The 20,892-nt window shown below is 42.1% G+C and overlaps 1 pseudogene across 1 annotated transcript in view; it reads left to right on the top strand.

Annotated features, from left to right (window-relative positions):
* Positions 1-6,517: 6,517 nt before the first annotated feature.
* Positions 6,518-20,892, top strand: part of LOC149328554 (male-specific histamine-binding salivary protein-like) — a 25,470-nt pseudogene continuing 11,095 nt past the window's right edge. Inside the window, exons 1-2 of the transcript XR_016285858.1 lie at positions 6,518-6,652; positions 11,974-12,156. The product of XR_016285858.1 is annotated as a male-specific histamine-binding salivary protein-like (transcript). The remainder of the gene's footprint in view (positions 6,653-11,973; positions 12,157-20,892) is intronic.

The raw sequence follows: 20,892 nt of genomic DNA, 5'->3' as shown, positions 1-20,892 counted from the left end.
ATCGGGTCGTTATCTTGCGGGGCCGATCGTCGTCGCTCTTGCCACTTTATTTCACCAGATGTACCGCTGCAAGCCTGGCCATGAACTAAAAAGTGAAGGATTTGCAGCTGCTCTTTGCCGTTGTTGCTTCCGCCACCGCCGCTGAGCAAGTGTGGGGAGTACAGGTGAGCCTTGACCTTTTATACGCTCCTGGCTGGCGCTGCTCGTGTCGTTATCTTGCGGGGCCGATCGTCGTCGCTCTTGCCACTTTATTTCACCAGATGTATCGCTTCAAGCCTGGCCATGAACTGCAAAGTGAAGGATTTGCAGCTACTCTTTGCCGCTGTTGCTTCCGCCACCGCCGCTGAGCAAGTGTGGGGAGTACAGGTGAGCCTTGTCCTTTTATACGCTCCTGGCTGGCGCTGCTCGTGTCGTTATCTTGCGGGGCCGATCGTCGTCGCTCTTGCCACTTTATTTCACCAGATGTATCGCTGCAAGCCTGGCCATGAACTGCAAAGTGAAGGATTTGCAGTTACTCTTTGCCGTTGTTGCTTCCGCCACCACCGCTGAGCAAGTGTGGGGAATACAGGTGAGCCTTGTCCTTTTATACGCTCCTGGCTGGCGCTGCTCGTGTCGTTATCTTGCGGGGCCGATCGTCGTCGCTCTTGCCACTTTATTTCACCAGATTTATCTCTGCAAGCCTGGCCATGAACTGCAAAGTGAAGGATTTGCAGTTACTCTTTGCCGTTGTTGCTTCCGCCACCGCCGCTGAGCAAGTGTGGGGAGTACAGGTGAGCCTTGTCCTTTTATACGCTCCTGGCTGGCGCTGCTCGTGTCGTTTTCTAGCGGGGCCGATCGTCGTCGCTCTTGCCACTTTATTTCACCAGATATATCGGCCTGTCCATGAACTGCAAAGTGAACGATTTGCAGTTACTCTTTGCCGTTGTTGCTTCCGCCACCGCCGTTGAACAAGTGTGGGGAGTACAGGCATAGAGTAATATAGAAGTAAAGAGCGGACACTCCCGTAGGCCCCAGCGGCCGACTTTTGTGCACAGCGCACCTAGCGGACCCGGGGAAACGCACTGGCCTCAGAGATGATAGGCGTAAACAGGAATCTTGGAGGCTTTACTGTCAAAACCTGGTGGTGGGCATCTGCCCTTGACGCAGCTTTGTTGCCTCTTTGGAAGTGCTTAGGAAGAGCCGCCGCCGCCGCCTTTAAGGCCGACAGCTGCAGCTTCTTGTTGGACAGTTCACGGGGTGGAAGAAACAACCGTCGCAGCACCACAGCAGTACACAAAACGGACGTGCCCACGAAGCTTGCAGACGCCGCAAAAAAATACAGCCGCTCACACCGTCGGTCCGTCGCACACTGCCGCCTGGGCGTGCTTGCCCGTTGGCTTGACGCACTTAAAAGACGCCGCTGTTGCTGACGTAACTGCGACCGTAGGCGCGCAGCGCACGTCACTGCAAGCCAAGATATGCCAAGACCATACTCTTTTTCTTTTTTTATTTGCACGTTCAGTGCCATCTGGCGGAAACGGGGAAGCGCCGAACTCGGCCGCGAAAGGGCCCGAGTGTCCGCTCTTTACTTTTATGTTACTCTATGGTACAGGTGAGCCTTGTCCTTTATACGCTCCTGGCTGGCGCTGCTCATGTCGTTATCTTGCGGGGCCGATCGTCGTCGCTCTTGCCACTTTATTTCACTAGATGTATCTCTACAAGCCTGGCCATGAACTGCAAAGTGAAGGATTTGCAGTTACTCTTTGCCGTTGTTGCTTCCGCCACCGCCGCTGAGCAAGTGTGGGGAGTACAGGTGAGCCTTGTATTTTTATTCGCTCCTGGCTGGCGCTGCTCGTGTCGTTATCTTGCGGGGCCGATCGTCGTCGCTCTTGCCACTTTATTTCACCAGATTTATCTCTGCAAGCCTGGCCATGAACTGCAAAGGGAAGGATTTGCAGTTACCCTTTGCCGCTGTTGCTTCCGCCACCGCCGCTGAGCAAGTCAAATAAGGACCCCGATGACACATACCGTGCATAGGGCAGGAAAATGTAGTTGCAAACGATTTCGTGCACAATAATTTTTTATGGTAGCTGCTGCATTGCTTCTTATTCCTTTTTCTATATGTGGTACTGGTGCCCTGACTTGCTCTCAAAAAATTTCAAAAAATTCATGAAATTTCAAAAAAAAAGTGAAAAAATTTTGTGACCTTTGCAGCTCTCCAACTCACTGATAAATTGTGTTCCGAGATATCGATTGTTAGCGTTGCAATACAATGGGCAAAAGCTGCACATCGTATGCTTTGAGGTTTCTAGGCTTGCAGCAGTTGCGCGTTTTGGCATAGAAGCTCCGGAGGTAGTGGATCTCTTGTAGAGTGCTCGTGATGGCTTTTATATTTGAGGTTGTTTGAATCGAGGCCACCTAGGTTCGAGAAAGGATGGGGCATAACATTTGGAACTGAGCAGGAAGGACAAAACACCACCGGTAAACGCAATTCTTTATGTACACAACATGACAGTAACTATAAACAAGATGACTAAATTGCATCGTATTCAGAATCGGAGAACTCTAACTGTATTTCCAATAAGTTCGGGATTGTTTCAAACCTGTACGGACGCGTAGGTGAGAAATAAGGACCCTAGAACGGCCTCAAGTAGCCCGTAACACATTGAGGTAATCGCTCAGTCCATCTATAATGTAACTCGGGCCACCCAGACTTCTTATAGTGCTCTTCTCAATCTGTGATAAAAAGGACGCTTTAAATAAACTGGACTCCATAAGAAAAGCGGTCTTTACAAGGAGGTCTTATTAGAACAGCGAGGTGATAGAAACTTCTAAGAAATTAATGGACCGCATTATTTGCACCCCGCACCTTGCAGTGAGTTTGAGTAGGTATCCAACCACCTCTCGCTGGCGAGACCGACGCCAAAATTATTAGGCGCGTCCCGTCGTCGCTCCTTTCCCGTGAACCTTTCCCTCATCTCCCATGTAAGTGGAAATAGTTTTGTTTCTTCACCTTGCCAGCTGTCGCTTCCGCCCTTCGTCCTCTCTCCCTCCAACCCCCAAGAAGAGAAGAGGGGATTTCCTCTCGTCGCTTTTCCTTTTCCCAGCGATGTAGGTGATATGTGGTAAGTGCTGGTTGCGGTGCGGAGGCTGACGACGGTGGCGCGAAACTGAGGACCAAGCAGACAACAGCTAACGCTCTCAGCGAAAAATTATAGAAAACTCAACAGGCAGTAGTACCTCGACCACGAAAGCAATGCCCATGCATAAAAACGCTTGAAGTAAAGTTTAAAAGTGTAAAGCCTCAACTTCACACAAACACCTTTGCAACAACACACAACTTCTAAAAAATTTCACAAACACATCTGCAGAAAACGAAAACTACTATAAGCAGTAGCATGCTAATATTCCGTAGCAACAAGACACTTAATAATGTTCCAGCATTCTTAGCCGGCTTGGGCAATAAACATTGCCTACCAACTTCTCCTTTTGCCGGATTTTTTCGCGTTACATTATGATAAAGCAGTCCTCATATGAAGATAACAGTCTTCCCGTAGGTTCTGTCTTGAGGGAAGTTTTGAAGCCAGAATCATCTAATTTCAGAAATCGGTCTGAACATCAATTTTCGTCATTTTTCAGTTAGCCCTTCAGGAGTCGACGGTAAATATCGGAAAAAAAGTATAAAATGGGACCTTTGTCCCAACTAACACCACCGCAAAAAAACTTCGATCACATTATCTATGAAATCATTGAAGTTGTAGACATGTGCTCATAGCCTACACTACAAATTTATTTTAGTCTTAGTGACTTTTATGTCATTCTTTCTTTCCGTTGGGATTTAGGGCCTTCGGAAGCTGAACATTCTCAGGCGACTGCGACCCCGACCACGGCAGTCGTGTTTAGTGAGGAACAAAATGCCAAAAGTCTCGTGTGCATTGCGATGTCGTTGCTCGCTGACGAACACCAATTTGTCGACATAAACCCGTAGGCTGCGACAGCAGTTCTTTGATCTTGGTTAGTTCACCCTCCGGTTTGTCGAAAAATAAACGAAATTACTCGCAGCCAACGAAGAGGGAGACTTTTAAAGGTCAGAAAGCTAAACGAAAACTGTAGGAATATTTTTGTTACGCGATGTCAAACCACGAAGCTCCAGATTCAGAGCCTATTACTTATGCAGCACGCCGCGGAGAACATTATTCTTCTTAATGACTGGAAAGAAATAGCGCTGAGCTATAAGATGTTTTACGTACGAACGTACAATTCCGCAGTGGAGCCTGAACGGTTGCCGGTTCTTGAAGCATGTGCATGTATTCCGCAGTTTTGACGTGTAGGTGGAGTTCACTGTACCAAGACATGAAAATGTGCGTCTGCATTGCGAATGGTACGTCACAGAGGACATGATGTTTCATGTGATTGAGAAGTGTAGACGCTCCTCAGCTGATGTATTCTTTTTCTGAAGTTTGAAATCCGTGCTGGTGGTAGGCGCTGAAACTGTAGATTGAAACTTCTTTCGAGCTTGCTAGAAGTATAACCATCATATTTTGAACTTTGCGGTGGAGTTAAGTTAGTAACCGATAAGATGTTAGCTTTCACAGGGCTGCCCAAGGAATCGCTTGTTGATTCTGCTATCGTGGCACACACACTCCTTGAAACACATGGAATTATACCACAACCATTCCTTGCGTGATGCGCCACAAACTTCGTAATTGGCCTGTGAAGCAGCGACGCGATAATTCTGTAGCAACTGAACTTTTCAAGACTGCAAAAATACTTTTGAAGTGGGTGAGAGTCGAGCAGCTTTACGCTGACTAGATGAAAAAAGAAAGCAGTACGGAGTGATGGAGGCGCTGTTGTCTTCTTTCTTTATCATTTCTTATAAAGTTACTTATGGCTCAATATTTACTTGTTTACCAGCTGTTTTCTTCTTTTTGCACTGTTCTTTGTAATTCAGAAATACTTCAAGGCAGCGCGTCGTTGCTTCGATGGGCACTGCAAACGCTTTTTCTGTTAAACTCTTCGGCCTCCTAATGTCTCTGATATATTTTAGAGCACATCTGTTTTTAGTTTCCGCCGAGGGCTATTTCTTGATATGCTACAATTATAATTTCTTTATATAAAGGTTGAGACGCATTCTCTGTCGAAAAACTATGGGTAATGAGGCTTGTGTTTGGTGAATGTTTGAGCTCGGTGGCCGACCGAGCGAACACTCAGTTGCCGACAGCCGGCAAATTAGTGTTGCCGGCGTGGTCGGTTTGAAAACGTCACATTGCAAAGAAATCGGGTCTTCGGTCGTGTTGGTGTTGTTGCCAGCCTAGTGTGAAAGTTTTCACTGTCATAGATACTCTCAGCCGAGCGATGAGCCTAACGTCCGAGGCGTCATCGGGTCAGCGGCAGCGTCGTGTCATGCTAGTGTGAAAGCCCCTTAATCAACTGGCACCAATTTTCGGGAGTCGCAAATAGGGACACCTTAGGGCAGTTCTTGCTTTCTCCAAGCAGGCATCTAGCAGCCCACCATGAATAGGAACGAAGGCGATATTGATCTACATGAACACGGTCGGCATGTACACGATTGATATTTGGTGACCTCACCGATTTTGAATAACATGCCTGCGGCTCCATAAAGTTCGTCGTGCCAGGCCCACACCTGCGCGAGCTCGCTCGTCGGGTGTTTCTCCGTCGTTAGCTTGATCTTGTCTTGTTTTTCGTCTCTCCCAGTCTAAATCATGCCAGCACGCATTTGACTGGGCGAGGCGGTAATTCTGCAAAATACCTTTGTCATGTGGTCACTGACGAAGGTGTTTTAAGTGAAATAAAGGATGTTTCAATAAGCCACTCTGAGGCATGCCAAAAATGTATGCGAGAAATGTGAAACCAGCAGACTCAGTACAGCCTTGCAGGACAAAGTTTTCTGCCGTGTATGCACAATACATCCGGAACTCTGGCAGCTACAGCTAGCTTATCCCCGTGAAATTTCTTATCTTAGACGCTCACCTAACCGTCTGTGGCACTCTGCTACGTGTGCATACTCTTCGAATCGAGTACGTTACCTTTAACAACCACCTGTTATCAGCCTTCGCAATTAATACCCCGCCCATGCCAATTTAGGCTAGGGTGTCATTAACCAGACTTTGTTCCCCGATCGACTCACCTGTCTTCTTGTTTCTTACGTTAGATCTGTCAGTTTATTGTCCGGAGCTCTCTTCGCTTCACTGCATTTATGTTAAACCCTTTTTCTGAGTCTGTACTCTTTTGCAACAATTTGCGTGTCAAACGAAATCCATAGTAATCAAATATTAGATCAAATTCATTGAAAAAAATGATAACTATAAGTGTAAAGGAACTGTGTTAAAAAAATTTAGATGCCTTTATACGCACAAACCTTGTTTTTTGTGCGAACAATAGGTCATTCTCTGGATCAGTGAAGCTTCTGTGATGATGTCTTGCGGTTTTTCTAGCAACGTCAGGGGTATTTATTGGCTCTAGCCGAGAGCGGTATCAAAGAGAAGTAGTAGCTCTAACAGTGTATGCGAATTTGATAATGAAGCTTGCTTTGTTCCTTGTTCTTCTAGGTTCAGCTTTCTCTACTGGAACGACTGGTGATGCCACTGAGAAGGTTGTACCTCCTGACAGGGCAAATGAAATGAGGTTTGGCAGTTACCAGGATGCTTGGAAGGTATTTTTCTGAATTTCAGTCACGGCGAATATGGCTAGAGATTTTCGCATGTTCTTGATTTTTAAAATTTCACCAGACGTTTTCCTTGACTACATATTCGATCCGGCGTATTTCGAAACTCTTCTTAGGGCCAGCCAGTTGTGCCTAAGGTGGGGTGCGCGAGGCAATGTCATTTTTATTTCTTTTTTGAGTCCCCCAATAATTTAGGTTCTTAGCGACGGCAGCAAGTAGCGCATAGAGCCATTATTATTTCATTCTCACCATAAGAAAGGTAGACCCATAAATTAGACAAAAATGACTGCAAGAAGGCACCTGAGTATTACGAAATCCTGTGACTGTATTGTAAGCAGCCATATTGAAGTACTTTAACAAGAGGAAATTATCTGGTGCTTTCTTTATTGGTTTATTTTTGGTTTACAACGCATATGTAAACCAAGGACGAGTAGGCAATAGGCGTTAAACAACACCTGACTAAGGCCTGCCGTCGTATACAAAAAGAAACAACAAATTAAAACTAACATTCAGAGCATTTGACAGCAACCGACTTCGAACAGAAAAAAAAAACGCAGGTTAAAATATAAATTGGCAGTAATATACAGATTTGATACCAAAAAAGATACAACGGTGTTTACTTATACAGCACTGTCACGAAAGTAGCATATCATGCACGGCTCTTTTAAAGCTTTGGTCACTTCGTTTATCCATTGCCATAGAAAGTAGCGGGGCGTAAGCATTTAGAACTCGCGGTATCATAAATGTCAACATTTGGTGGCCATAATTTGTACGGGACTTTGAAACATGGAAATTAGCTGTTCGGAAGTTATACAGGGTGTTTCACCTAAGACTTTCTGCAATTTTTAAAAATAAGCTATTTGAATTAGATGCGCGCTTTTTCTGGCATACCATTGTCAGTGGTGTAGTACATCATAATGCAGCTAAGACGTGCTAACTAGCAGGCTTGTTAACCAATATTTAATAGTTAACTTTTAAAATATTACTGTTGGACTCCTTAATTATTGAGAGGCATGCAGCCCACCGAAAGTAATGTCCATATCCGTTTTTAGAATTTCGAGAACGCGATTATCCTCGGCGCTGTGGCCCAACAAATTTCGCCTACATCGCGCCAAAATACATGCGGTTTGAGAAGCTTGCAGGCAAAGCAACCTCTCCAGTGAGCCTAACTCGTCGAAATAGCCGAAATTTGTTGGGCTACAGCGCCGAGGATAATCGCGTTCTCGAAATTCTAAAAATGGATATGGACATTACTTACGGTGGGCTACATGCCACTCAATAATTAAGGAGCCCGACGGTAATAGTTTAAAAGTTGACTATTAAATATTGGTTAACAAGCCTGCTAGTTAGCACGTCTTAGCTGCATTATGATGTACTACACCACTGACAATGCTATTCCATAAAAAGCGCGCATCTAATTCAAGTAGCTTATTTTTAAAAATTGCAGAAAGTCTTAGGTGAAACACCCTGTATAGTCCAGGCATGTGCAGATATGTGTTCTGAAACGTTTCTTTACTGTATTTTATTTGATTCTTTATGTATATAGCCAGTTTTTTGTCATACATTGTTTGTATATTAAGTAACTTGTGTTTTCTAAAAACCTCCCCTGTGTCTTGGCTGAGTGTAAGGTTGAATACAGCTCGGATAGCCCTTTTTTGCAGCGCAAATAATTTTGCTATATTAGTAAGTGTTATTGTTCCCCATACAAGTAGGCCGTAATGTATATAGGAGTGAACTAAAGAGTAGTATAGCTGTAGTTTGCATCTGACAGATATAAGCATTCATAGACTGTTTATTATGCCCACTGACCGCGATACTTTACTGCGTGAATAATCTGAATGGTCATTCCACAATAAGTGCTGCTCGAAAATTACTCCTAAAATTTTATTGAATTTTCACGAAGTAGAGTTGAATTTTGAAATTTCAGTTGAAAACTTTCAGTAATGATCTTGTTTTTAGCTCTAAATACGACATATTTAGTCTTTTCAACATTTAGTTTCAATTGGTTAGATTCGAGCCATGAAGAAAGTTCTTGTAGCCATACGTTTGCTTCTTTTTCTAAGATAGCCATATTATTTCCTGAAAAGAACACATTAGTATCATCTGCGTAAATAATAATATTCTTAGTCTGAGGTATGTTCACTATATCGTTAATATACAGAAGGAACACTATCGGTCCTAAAATAGAACCCTGTGGTACACCAACTACAATTTCCCCTAGTGTTGATGATACTGCGTTTATTTGGGTTATTTGAAAACAATTTTTTAAATAACTGGTGAGAAGCTCAAGAGCAAGACCTCTTACCCCGTACCGTTCCAGCTTTTGGAGAAGGATATCATGTTTTACCGAGTTGAAAGCTTTGTTTAAATCAAGAAAAATTCCCATTTTTACTAGTCTTCTTTCTATATTGTCAATTAGCTGTTCCTTATTATTAAGCAAAGCAGATTCTGTTGTTTTATTTTTTTGGAAACCATATTGCTCTTTTGCAATAATTTTGTGTCGTGCCAGATAATTATACAGGCGATTATTTACTACATGTTGAGCAACCTTCGGAAAAGTTGAGAGAACGGAAATCGGTCTGTAGTTTTTGAGGTTGTTGGAATCACCGCTCTTGTGAATTACAGCTACACGAGCCACTTTCATCAAGTCTGGGAACCTACCAGTGTTAAGCATGATGTTACAGATATGTGCTAGTGGGGCAGCTAAAATATCTGCAACAAATTTGATTGGCCGTGTCAGGATGTCATCTATTCCCGGAGCACTATTGTTTCGGAGTGAGTTAATTATGTCTACAGTTTCATTTTCAGTACATGGTTCCAGGAAAATTGAATTTGTGCATGTCTTTTTTATGTAACTTGTAGGCTCTTTACGGAGAGGATCTACATTTTCCATTACACCAGCTGTAAGGAAATGCTCGTTAAATTTATTTGCCAAGTCAATCCCCGTGTATTCTATCCCATTAATGTTTAGTGAAGAGAGGACACTGTTGGGTTTTTTCTCGAGGATATCGTTTATGAGAGCCCAACTCTGCTTTGGAGATGTAGTATTCGAGAACTTGTTTAGATAGTGTTGTTGTCTAGCCTTTTTTATGTCGGCCCCTAGCTTGTTCCTGATTTTCTTGAAATTTCGAAAAATCTCTGCGTTTTTTGTTTCGTTAAAAGTTGAGAATAAGCGATTTTTATGTAGTATGCGGTCGTAAAGTTCTTTTAAGATCCATGGTTTCCTGAACTTTTTATGTTTCGTTGCTGGCCGCCGCGGAAAGGCCTCATTATAAAGCGACTCAACAATTGTCTGAAATGTTCCATTCGCAAAGCCTGGATCACTTTCAGATAGGACGGCACTCCAATCCGCGTTCATGGCTAGACTCCTGAAATTGGCTTTACTTTCGTCATTAATCCTCCGATAAGTGCTTTCTTGATGTTTTTTAACTTTGTATACAGTGTGGTGTGGAATGAGGCTATAAATGGGCATGTGATCACTGAGACCAACAATCAGGACACCTGAAGTTACACCAGCACCGCCAAAGTTGCACAGACACACGTCAATGAGTGTCTCAGAAAAATCAGTCACCCTAGTTGGAGATTCAACATTGTTATCAAAGCCGTGGCTAAGCAACAGGTCAAGGAGGTGTTTAGTAGCTGGTTGTTTGCAGAGAAGGTTTATGTTGATATCACCTACAATCCCTGCATTCATGCTAATAATTGTAAGAAAGTCCAGTATTTTTTTCAAGGTAATTACAAAACGTGTTCAGAGCCCGACGGTGGTCGATAAATTGCTATGACAATAATGTTATTATAAGACACTTCCAGTACCTCAACATCCTCATTGTTTTCACAAATTTCGGACAGTGTGTAGTAGGACTTTCTATTTTTTAGGTATACAGTGAGTCCGCCTCCTCTCCTGTCACCCCTTGTTCGAGAAACGCTGGTTAAGATTCAAGATTAAAAGCATCAAGTTCACTTTTCAACCATGTTTCCGAGAATACTAGGACATCAAATTTTATCGACAGTTCGTTCAGCAATGTGACCAGTTCATCCTGTTTATGACATAGGCTTCGGACGTTTAAATGAAGAACTGAGAAATATTTTTTTTTTCAGGTTTCTTCAAGCATGCCATTTGTTTATTGAAAAAAACAATGTCAATGTAAGCCATAGTGATACTTAACAAAGAAAAATCAGGCTGAGAGCTTGAGACGATAAATGGAAAACTATCAAATCTTCTCCAGATCGCTCTCAGAAGCAATGCATACTACACGGTCGCCTTCCCTTTTTCTTGAGAAAATTTTCCCATTTCGTGCCCATGTGAACTTGTAGTCAAATTCCTTTGCCTTCACGCGAGCAAGCCAGAGAAGTTGCTTGTTTTTGGCTGTCAGGTTTTCATAGAACCGGAGGTCAGATTGTGGCGTTCTGAGTTCTTGAGATTTGGATAGCCTTTGCTCCTTTGTCTTGCGGCTCACGAAACGCATTAAAACTGGAGGGTTTGCCTTTTTCGAGGGGAGCCTGTGAATTCCATCGAGGTCAGTTTCTTCGAGTGAATCGATACCAAGTGACTCGGCTAGCTTGTTCACTTTTGACAGCAAATTTTCATCCTCATCTTGCTTAAGTCCGTGAAGTTCAAGGGTTCACCTTTCGTTCCTTAAATGAAAACTTACTAGGCATTCACCTGGCTCTAAACACTGCGAGATGGTACAGTCTTTGAAGGAGTGGCAATTTTTTGGCGTAGTTTTTTTCTGTTTTCATGAATGTGTCTACAAGTAAAGGCGTTATCCTTTGTTACTCGACATTTCACGAGGTACCTGTATTGAGTAATGCAGTATATATTGGTGCATGCGAGCCCAGTCACTGGAATAAAAATACGTACCTAAATTTTAGTCTCGGGCGTGCTGCTGCAGATTCCGTCGATTTTTTATGACCCACTTCTTTTCGTACTACTCTTGTGCCTTGATGTGGTTACCCCTGACTGTAACTAGTGAACATATATTTTACATAGACAATTTCTGGCCTAAAAAAGCATATTTTATTTCTTGTGCTTTTCTCGCTCGCTGTAAAATATATATCTTTTATTAAACTAGATACATGGACAGCAAATTATACTCCTCATCCGCCTGACTGCGCCCACTGCAGCACAAAGGCCTCTCTCATATCTCTCCACTTAACCTTATTCAGCTAATAGTACTTGGGCTATAAGGATTAATAGAGTGCTGTGCTGAATACTACAGCTGAAAGGATGCTTAAGCGAAGGAATCTAGCTCCCTTTGAGAGGATTCCTTTGGCTTGCTTGAATTACAATTGCTGCAATTCCATTTCAGGCCTTGAACAAAAGTCACTCCACCCAGTATTGGCTCGTACTATCAACATACAACGACGAACGACAGTGGTTCTTAGGGACAAAATTTCACTTGCTTGAGCTTTCAAGAAACCGAGCTTAACGAAACTGTCAAAAGCGCTCTTTCGGTGTTCACCTTCAGAAACTTAACCAGTAACACCACTTGGTAAGTACAAAAGCGCTCATAGGACGGTCACCTGTACCCAGCGTTTTTTATTGCTGAAATCTGCCCATTACCTTCACCTTTGACCTCTTCTGCCCATTGCCTTCAGCATTGCCCTCAACGTTTTGACCTCTTTGTATCATTTGGCTATGAAAATGTGATACTTTCGCCTACTACAATAACAAATACATGTGAGTTCTTAATTGACGTGTTTCACAAACTACCATGTCAAAAATTTACGAGCCGGTGTTTTAATATCTTTTATATGTTACCATCTACCTATCTTTATTTTTTTCACACCCCACAAATCGCGAAATACATCATCTGCTACCGCTGTCATCAAGTATACGAAAATCGATACAAATAAAATAGCCATTTTTCATGAACTATTTGCTGCAGCTGATTGGAATAGGGTGTTGGAAACAAATTACTCTGACACTGCATATTTATTTATTTATTTATTCAACATAGACCTAAAGGCCCTCATTCGAGGGTATTACATAGGGGGGGGTCACATGTAACAAGAACATTATTAACAAGCAAATGAACAATAAATAGGCTAAATATAACAATGGGAAAATAATTAAGCACCAGAGGATAAAGAAACAGGCTAATAGAAAGCAATATAATAATAGGTTTACGAAAGCAATAAGGCATAACAGAAATGAACGTACACAGCGTGTACGTATTGCCCATAAAGAGAGTCAGACGCAATCACATGCATTTCAATCAACAGCACATTTCAAATTCCAACGTCGCTGCGGATGAGATCGAGAAATGTAGAGGCGTTAGATTTAGTGGCTGTGTGTGCTGGTAGATCGTTCCACTCTATGATAGTGCGTGGTTTGAATGACTTCGCAAATGCGCGAAACACGCGATGCGCTTAACTTTGTGCGGATGGTCGAGCCGTGGAAAGAAGGCTGATGGTGATAGGATAAAAATTGTGGTGGAGCGATGGATGATGATACAGTTTATGGAAAAGTGCTTGTCGTGATAATTTGTGGCGGAAAGACGAGTCTTCTAATTCGGCATGATTTTTTAGGGCAGTGACACTGGTAGTATGTGAGTAGTCTGAAAAAAATAAAACGCGCAGCACGGTTCTGCAAGGATAAATTGTTTGCTATGAGATAGGCTTGTTCAGGATCCCAGATGGCTGATGCATAGTCAATCTTTGGACAAATGAGTGTGAGGAACGCAAGTTTCTTCAGGTGGGGGGGAGCCTGTCTGAGGTTGTGCGTTAGTAGGCCGAGTGAGCGGTTGCCAGATGCTAAAGTTATATTCATGTGGTTATGCCATGTTAAGTCTGATTGCAGATGAACTCCAAGGTACTTGTAGGTAGTAGCAAGCTCGACAGAGTTGTTATTTAGAAAATAAGTTGTGGGAATGCGAGCGCTGCGAGTGAAAGACAAAAACTTAGTTTTGGAAGTATTAAGTCGCATAAGCCAAGCCGTGCACCATGCGGTTACTGCATCAAGGTCAGTTTGCAAACATTGTTGGTCAGTGATAGAAGAAATATTTCGGAATATTACGCATTCATCGGCAAAGAGCCTAATTCGAGAAGACACAGAGTTGGGTAAATCATTGATATATATTAAAGAGAAGGAGTGGGCCAAGGACGCTTCCCTGTGGTACCCCAGAAGTTACTTTAGAGTGAGTGGAGTTGTAGTCACTAATGGAGGTGAACTGAAGTCTAGCGCTGAGGAAGTCCGCAATCCAAGTAACAACAGTAGGGTGAATATTGAGCTGAGTTAGTTTGAGTATAAGCCTATGATGAGGAACACGATCGAAAGCTTTTAAAAAATCGAGAAAAACGGCATCAATTTGTCCGCCAGCATCAATGGATGAATGCAAATAATGAACGAATCCGGCGAGTTGTGTGTCACAAGAGAAGCCCTTGCGAAAACCGTGCTGGTATTTGAAAATTATGTTGTTGTTTTACAGGTACTTAAACATTTGACTATGAAGGATGTGTTCCAGAAGTTTGCAGAAAGTATTCGTTAGTGAGATAGGGCGATAATTAAGCGTAGAAGAACGATCACCGGTTTTGAAGATCGGTATGACTTTGGCAACACGCCAGTCATGAAGCATGAGACCAGAAGGCAATGATTGAGAGAACAGGGCAGTTATTATTGAACAAATGGAGTGCGATGCGCTTTTAAGTGTTTTATGATTGAAGCCACGTTGGTCAGAACTGGTAGAAATATTAAGATTATTTAGTAGGCATAAGATACCAGTTTGACTAACTAATATTTCGGACATTGATAAGTTAGGAAAATTGATTAAGCAAGGCGCTGACGAGGAGTCTTCATTAGTGAATACGGAAGAGAACGCGTTGTTAAATAGCTGAACACAGTGGGCTTCGGGAACTTGAATCCCATCATTATCAGTAAGAATTATATCTGGATTGTTAATTGGGTTTATCACTTTCCAGAATCGGCGAGGGTTATTTGATAACATAGATGATAAGTCCTTAAAGAAAAAGTGGCGCCTGGTTGACTTGAGAGACCTTTGGTAAAGCTTGTCGCATTCCTTATATTTTTTCCACGCCCTTGAAAGATGGTTCTTATCTGCTTGCCTGTAAAGTCGCTTCTTTTTATTATTTAGTCGACGAAGCTGTTGGTTGAACCAATGTGCACATTTATTCTCTTTGATTGTAACTACAGGGATGAAGTTATTGATAAGGTCAGTGAGGGTATCTTTGAAAAGTGTTCAATTTTCTTCAACAGAGCGAGATAAGAAATCATCCAGAAACTCCAGAGAAAAAAGACGTAGTTTGTTATTAATAGTCACATAGTCGCCTTTATTGTAGCATCGGAATTGTTTTGTTCTTAGGTTCTTTTTGTTGAAAGAGCAAGATAGATTGCCAGTTATAATGGCATGGTCAGAAAGCCCATCCAGGGGATTGAAGTCGGAGCAGATGTCGGGATCGGTTTACAACACAAGATGCAAAATGTTAGCAGTACTAGTAGAGGATCGCGTAGGCAGATGAACGAGCTGCGTTAAGGAAAAATCAAGACAGGAGTGAAAAAAAGCATGAGCTGCAGTGTTACTGGGAAGGACGGCCAATAAGTTCCAGTTAATGGTTGGAAAGTTAAAGTCGCCGAAGATGATCAATTACTGTTGGGAAAACGCGTACACACCTCACTCAGAATTCGAGGAAATTCTTGCGAAAAGCGAGCCACTAGGTCAGGGGGACGATAAAAAACACCAACTATAATGTTAGTTGCCCCGCACCGCACTGAGACTAAAACGCACTCGAGAAATGAAGTAACAGTGACTGGAACGACAATAAATTCTTTTCTGATAGCGAGAAGCACGCCGCCTCCACTACGAGAGTTCCTATCGCACCTAAAAAAATTAAAGAATGACCCCTGTACTAAACTCATGAACGGTATCATTAAGCCCCGTTTCGGTAAGAGCTACCAGTGATCCAGAGCATGAATCAATGAGTGATGACAGCGCAACGCTCTTCGGCAAAACACTTCGGATGTTAGTGCACAGAAAGCCCACAGTGTTCACACGTGCAGGTGGACGTTGGCTTGAAGAATGTAGTGAGCTGCCGAGCGATTGACTACGTGAGCAATGTCATTCCGCACTGCATAGTGAGACGCACACAGCATGATTAGCATCAGTGTCCCATTCATACATGTCATCATTGATAACAACCTTGTTAAAAACCAGACGCATACGGTTGCCTTCTTTTTAACCGTTTTACAAAACTGCAGTAGCTTGCAACGTTTGACACGGACGGCCTCGGAATAGCCCCGCGAAATGCTGAACTTTTTGCCTTTTAGCATGAAGCCCATACTTATGACTGCCTCTACATTCTTGTCGTTAACATTCTTGTCGTTATAAAATTTAGCAATTATAGGACGACATTTGTCAGTCGAAAAGCGACCCAGCCGATGGGCTCTAGCGATGGTAGAAGCAGTGACACCAAGCGTCTCGGTACAAAAGTCGCTAACGAGACGTTCCGAGGCTTCTCAGTTTTCACTCATCAGAATTTACCAGAATCCTCGATTCCAAATAAAAGTGCGTTTGACCTACGAGAGCGGTTTTCAAGGTCCTCAATTTAGTCCTGTATTTTACAAATTCCTTGATCAACATTCCTAGCGGCAGGGACATATGACGACGATTCGACCGTTGACTCAAGCTCCTGGACACGCTTGCTTCAGGCTTCCATCTCGGATTTAAGCGTAATATGAATACTCAGAACTTTGTTAACAGATTCGAGGATGTTTGCATGACCAGCGTCCATACGCGTAACTACCTCCGCCAGATGGTCAAGCTTGTCTTCCTGAGCTTTGGTCATAGGTCCGGGGTTAGCTTCAATATCGCCGCCAAGTAGCAAGAGACGCCGACGGTACCCAAGTACAGCACGGAAGCGCTTGAAACAATGGGGGGGGGGGGGGGGGGCACGACACCGCTACAAGACAAACGTCGTCGTCCCGATAACACTGAGCACCATTGTAACTAATCTGGAAGTACATGACGGTTGAGCGTTGTGCCACGAAGACAGTGCCGTGACCCGAAGGGGCGTTGAAGTGAGCGCGCTTATGTTGTGTTTATACGCAAATTCACACAACTGTATGCCCAAGCGTTCCCTGGCACGGAGCAGAGAAAAGGCACGAAATCTAGAAAACCGTGGATTGATAATGCGCTCCTGAAAAGTACCAGGCATCGATATAAACTTTTCGAACTGTTCATAAAAACTAGGAACCTTGAACATTTGCAAAAATTCAAGAAATTTAGAAATCAGCTCGGCGCTGATCTTGAACGTGCTCGCGTAATCTACTATGAGCAAATATCTGTTAAACATGTTCCTGATTATAAAAAGGTATGGCAAGTATTTAATGACATATATCGTCTAGAAGTGCAAAAACTACAGCTTCTGAGCTCACAATAGAAGGTTTGTCATACACACGAACCAACCTCGCCTCTAAACTAAATCACTATTTTTTAAATTGTGGAGGATCGAGTATATCTGTTATAAGCAATTCATACTTCAATTTCTATGCCGCTAAAAGCATCCAGAATTACATATTCCTTTCTGCCACAACAGATTCAGAAATGTGTGCTGAAATCCAGCACTTAAAGAACCATAGCGCATGCGGCGATGACGAGATAAAAGCATCACCTGTTAAGGCAGTTGCCAATATAGTTTGCAAACCTCTTACCCATATACGCAATCTAATCTTGTCTACAGGGGCTTTTCCGGATTAGTTAAAGATTACAAGGGTTTCTGCAATTTGCAAAAAATGAGATCCGAATGATCTAAACAATTACAGACCGATTTCAGTCTTACCGATTTTTTCTAAAATCTTCGAACAAGTTATAAACACCAGACAGCTAAGCTTCTGTAATGAGAATAAAATTATAGCTGAGCAATAGTGTGGTCTCCAAAAGCACAAGTCTTCAGAAAAAGCATTGTTAAAAGTTAAACATAAAATAATCGATAATTTTGAACAAAAACTATACACAGTATGCTGTATTTCATGACTTTAGAAAAGCGTTCGACACTATTAAAAACGATATACTATTAGATAACTTGTGCAATGTTGGCATTAGAGGCATCTGGATTGAACTTTTAAAAAGTTAGCTAACTAACCGGTCATAATATAAAAATATAAGCCATGTTAAATCCAAAATAGGAGGCATAAAGTTCGGCGTTCCCCAGGGTTCGATTCTTCGCCCACTACTCTTTTTAGTGTACATCAACGATATAGTCAATATACCAGGCACACCATGCATTATTCTATACGCAGATCACACAAATATATTTTTTTTCTGGTACAGACCTGTTCACACTGGAAAGGGAAACAAATAGCTGGCTTATGAATCGTTCTTTACGGCTCCAAAAAAAAAAAAAAACAAGATGGAATTGAACACGAAAAAGACCAAATATATTATTTTTCATCCGCGGAACAAACTCATACGCCACTGGCCGTATATTAGGCTTCACGAAAGCATCATAGAGCGAATCTCTACGCATAGTTCCCCCGGTATTGGGTTTCAGGAAAATCTGAACTGGTTACCCCATGTACAAAAAATCCGATTCAAAATATCGATTTGACATTGAGGATAAAAAGTGCACAAGTTACTTCATACTAAACAGCTATAAAAGAGATTTTTCGCAAGAACACATAGAATTGAGACACTAGGCGAGGATTGAGGTTATCTTATCACAAAACGTAGCGGGATTTCTGGTATTAGTAGCATCGTCAGGAAGGCTGTTCCAATGGATTATGGCATGTGGGAGAGCAGATATGTTTAATGTTTTTGTATGACCAAAAATACGCGTAAAGCTGCTATAATTATTGAGGCGATGAGATGTGCGACATGGCCGTGACAAAGCTAATGTGTGACTGTGAAGACTGGAAACCATTTTTTGAAACAAGCAAAGAAGTGCTACTGTACGACGTGATTCTAAGGACTCAAGTGATAGCGATAACTTGATCTTAGTGACGCTGGAATGCCGTTTATAATCGCGAGCGATGAATCGCGTAGCATGGTTCTGTATAGATTCGAGATTACGTGTTAGATACGCTTGGTGAGGTCACCAGATGGGTGATGCAAATTCTAGTTGTGGGCGGACAAACGTCTGGTAGGCTTGGTTTCGGGTGTCAGATGGTGCACCATGAAGATTACGGTTTAGTATCCAAGGGTTCGTGAAGCCTTAGCTGTAATTTTATTAATGTGTGTCGACCAGGAAAGGTTTTGATTTAGGTGAATGCCGAGATATTTATATGAGGGTGCTGTTGTCACACGATTACTGCAGAGCGAGTAGGTGAAAGAAGAGATTGAAAGTTGACGGCTGAAAGTCATTAATTTGCACTTATCTGTGTTAACCGGCATTTGCCACATGGAACGCCAGTTTGTTATATGGTGTAGATCTTTCTGTAAAGAGAGATTATCGGTCAAATCGTGTTCCATTTCCATGTTGCCACATTTTCAAACTTATCTGATTATTGTGTATTGTATTACATTAATTGTATTCTACTTAGTGCCTCTTGCTACCTATTGTGTAACGTTTCTCTTCAGTCGCTGTTTTTTGCGCTATTCTCTAACTTCTGTGTACTGCCCCACTCACACAATGCTCCCATGTAAAGGAGCCTGAGAGTAACTTGAATAAAAAAATAATCTATTAGAATCGCATGCAAATTTCGAGATTTATTACCCAGCTGGTTAAAGATGCAATTATATTACTCTCGTCCTTCGCGTCTTTATTACTGCTTAATCATTTGGGGAACCAATATGCAGACCGGTATGGTTAGTTTGCTTACTCTCCAAAAAAGAATTGTACGCCTTATTGAAAATAATCGACTCAAGAGTCACACTGCACATCTATTCAGGAAACATAAAATACTAACAGTGAATAACGTAATGAAAAAAGTTAGCTATGCTTATCTACGCCGATTTAAAATTCGATCCGCATACTTTCACTCAGCGATATCTCTCCAGGCAGCACAATTATGCCTTCCGCCAAAGGATATACCAAAAAGAAATAATGGGCATGAACTATGGTTCACAGAAACTAACCAACCAAACTGAGGATCTCTTAAATCACCATCCTATAATTATATATATTATAAATGAAAGCAAGTCTGTAGGTATATTCAAAAAGAGTCTTTACAAATATTCATTGTCTCTAAATGAAACATCTTGTAATGTCCCAAGTGCTTCTATTTATAAGTTTTGTCTGCAATTCTTATGTTTACGGTAAGATGAACTGTACGTCCTTTATGTAGCAAATATGTATGCTACACTGTACTCTTTGTATTCGCACTTTCCTTCTTGCCATGCTCTGTACGATGTGTCACGCGTTGCAGGAGGTTGACGCCTAGTCAGGCATGCTGTTGGCTTTTTGTCAACTTCCTTGACAACTGTATCGTTGTCAAAATAAATTTCAAACTTCAAACCTTATTCAAGGGAAAAAAAGTGCTTTGTGGAACAACTTCATGACTTCATCCACATATTGCAACCCAGGCAAATTGTCCGTGTTTAAAAACATCAAGCATAGAAGTGATTTTTCCAAAAGTACCTTATTAACTAACATAAAGTAGTTTTATTATATGACCCTTATGGCGAGAAGAGACCTACCAAGTATATTACTTATTCGTTATAAAATAAGAAAATAATGCCGATATGTGGATGTATCCAATGAGAAAAATTTACACTGGCAGCAACACATAAGAAATACTTCTTGATGATGCGGCAGTGGGCAACAGTGGTCCCGTCGCAGGAATAGAGGACCCCTTGTGAATCGGCAAAACCTTTGATGCCAAACAATGCTCACATCGCATGGTTTATTGCTATTTGGCCTATCTAGGAATACAAGGCTGTATTTGCCTCCCCGCAAAGTGAAAGCAGTAAATTTATACGCCTTTTGTAAGATAGAAAGAGGAAATTCGTGTGCGCAATTTTTCCTTTCCGGGACTGGCTTTCACTGCTCAGATTTCCTTGAATGTCGGGTGATTTGTCTTCTAGCACAACCCTAGTGTAGAATTATGAAAACAAGATTATATAATAATACAGTCTGATCTTCGTACTACAGTCAGTCCAGTGCATGAAATGCGTTGCTAAAACAGTACAACAGCACGTGATCTTAATGGATGAGAGATTGTCATAAAATCGACGAAAGCTTTACATTATAAAAATTGTTAACCAAAAGATTACAATGAAAACATCATTGGAAGGCATACCGAAGACATCGCAGAATAGAACTGGTTGGTTGGATTA

The sequence above is a fragment of the Amblyomma mixtum genome, chromosome 9 (assembly GCF_055824585.1).
Source record: "Amblyomma mixtum isolate Tamu chromosome 9, ASM5582458v1, whole genome shotgun sequence".
NCBI classification, from domain to species: domain Eukaryota; kingdom Metazoa; phylum Arthropoda; class Arachnida; order Ixodida; family Ixodidae; genus Amblyomma; species Amblyomma mixtum.
Note: the sequence above shows the minus strand (reverse complement) of the source record. Positions and strands in the feature narration are given on the sequence as shown.